The following is a 2,493-nucleotide window of genomic DNA, read 5'->3' as shown; positions in this document are numbered from 1 at the left end:
TTGCAAAAATCTGGATTTTTATTTTACATAAAATTTCTGTGTTGATATTCACACTGTATCCCTTTGTAAAATAATACTATAGTAATCATTAAATAATTGTTATATATACTTATAATTATATAATTATTATTAAAAATAAATGATTATATTAATAAGTATTATGATTATTACATTTACTGGTAGAGCTACTTCAAAATGTGAATAACAGTAGTAATAATTGTCGTCAGCATTATCGTTATAGTACTCATCATCTTTATATTTAATCAAAATAAAAACTTGAATTTAATCACATTTATTAACTTTATTTGGCGCCCTCTCGTGGACCGTGCTTAATAATGCTACGCTCACGGAAAGTGGAATTTGCTCCTGGCTTCAAGGCGCCCTCTGGTGGTCTGCAGCTGTACTCGCCGTGCTCCTCCTCCCTTCTCTGATCAACAAGCAGCCTGGTGGTGATATAATACACTGGCTGAACCTCCACAGAGAAGCAAAATGGCCGATAGTAAACTAACCGATCACACAGCGATAGACAGTAATCAAGGGGATACGTGTTTTTTGTTTACAGCTTGAGAACTACATTTGCGCAAAAAAGGAGTAGTTGCGTTTTTTCCACTTTTTCTACGATTAACATTTTTCGCCTCCCGGTGATGTCATTTCTTATTCAATTTAGCCTTGAAAGCCTCGAAGAACTAGCTCGCTAGGCTAGCTACCTTGCTAGCCTGCTAGCGGTGGGTCTGCAAGAATTTTTGCACAGAAGCACTTTATGTCCTGTGTGATTCCCGAGGTGAGTAATATCCCTTTAATGTCTATGCGCTACATGAGCCTTTTCACAGAACATATGACGCAGATAATAACGCAGCTGCTTCTTTATTTACACGGCAAGCTTCACGCCATCTGTGTTAGGATAGCTTCGCTTGGACAAACGTCATACAAGTTTCGTCGTATAAATTTGGCCCTGGCAAATGTTAGAACCAGCAGCCGAGCAGCCTGCTAACCAATCACTCACTTAAAAGGTCCTTAAGGGTGTAATTTGCAAAATGAAGGACAATGAGAACAAATGGCACATTGTTGGTAAGTTAATGTGACGTTAGTGTTTGTCGGCTGAGTTCAGGATGGATCGTGTTGAGGTTCTGAGTGAATCTGCTCTGTTGACAGCTAGCACCGACTCTACTGTACCTCGTTAGCATGTTATTTACATAAGGGTTAAGGTCAATTTCTTCGGCGGCTGCTCGCAGGTACTTAAAAGTGAACACATAGTGTATTACAAAGTGAAGGATTAAACCCAGTAGTGATCCAGTTAGCTTAAACCACCATTGCACACACTTCTAATAATGTGAAGCTTAACGAGCAGAATAATTTCAGGTCCACAGCCACTATTGTACTTTACAAACGTTTTAATAATCCATTCACATTTTTTCACGTTAGAACCACAAACATCAATGTATTTTAATGGGATTTTATGGATTAGACCAACACGTGGTAGTTAATAATTGTGAAGTGAAAGGAAAGTGATATAAGCCTTTCAATTTAGTTTTTTTATTTTTACAAATGTTTCATTGAGCCTGCCTTTGCCTGATACCCCTAATTAAAATGCAGTTCTACTAATTGTCATCAAATGTCACCTAATTCGTAAATAAGGATCCACCTGTGTGTAGTTTATCTGCAGTTTAGAGCCAGCTGTTAGGTTAGGGCCTCCGAGGTTATATTTAGTAAACGTTGGTAAACAAAAGGCATCATCAAGACCTAAGGAAGGGAGCAGACAGGTCAGGCAGAATGTAGCAGAGTTCTACAAGGAGGTTACATTAAAACACAATATTCCCAGCTTTGGACTTCTCAGTGAACTGAACATCCATCTGAAAATGGAAAGAGCTGCAAATATATCAACACATGGCAATAACCAGAAAAAGCAGTGAAATGACTCATGGTGACTGTGGAGGAACTGCTAAGATCCACAGCTCAGGTGGGAGAATCTGCTGACAGGACGGTCATGCTAACTGCTAACCGACCACTCACGGACCATGTCTTCATGGAAGAGTGGCAAGAACAAAAGCCATTGTTGAAAGAAAGCTGTTCAACATCCAGTTTGGTACTACCCGTGTAGGGGACACAGATGAGACCCAAATAGAACTTTTTAAACTAAATGCAAAACACTGTGGCAGAACACTAATATTTCACATCGCCTTGAACACACCATCTCTACAGTGAAATATGGAGCTGCCTGGACAGCTTCAACTTAGCAGGGATAGGGAAGTTTGTGACAGTTGAAAGGAAAATGGATGAAGCATAAAAACAGGGAAAATATTAAGGAAAACCTGTAAGAGGCTAGAAAAGACTTGGAACTGTGGTGGAGAGTAACCTATAAAAAGGACAACAACTCTAAATACAGCCAGAGCTACCATAAAATGTTTTCAATCAAACTATATTCAGGTGTTTGAATGGCCCTGTCAAAGTTTAGACCAACATCTAGTTGTGTATCTTTGACAAGACTTGAAAACT

The sequence above is a fragment of the Girardinichthys multiradiatus genome, chromosome X (genome assembly GCF_021462225.1).
Source record: "Girardinichthys multiradiatus isolate DD_20200921_A chromosome X, DD_fGirMul_XY1, whole genome shotgun sequence".
NCBI lineage: Eukaryota > Metazoa > Chordata > Actinopteri > Cyprinodontiformes > Goodeidae > Girardinichthys > Girardinichthys multiradiatus.
Note: the sequence above shows the minus strand (reverse complement) of the source record.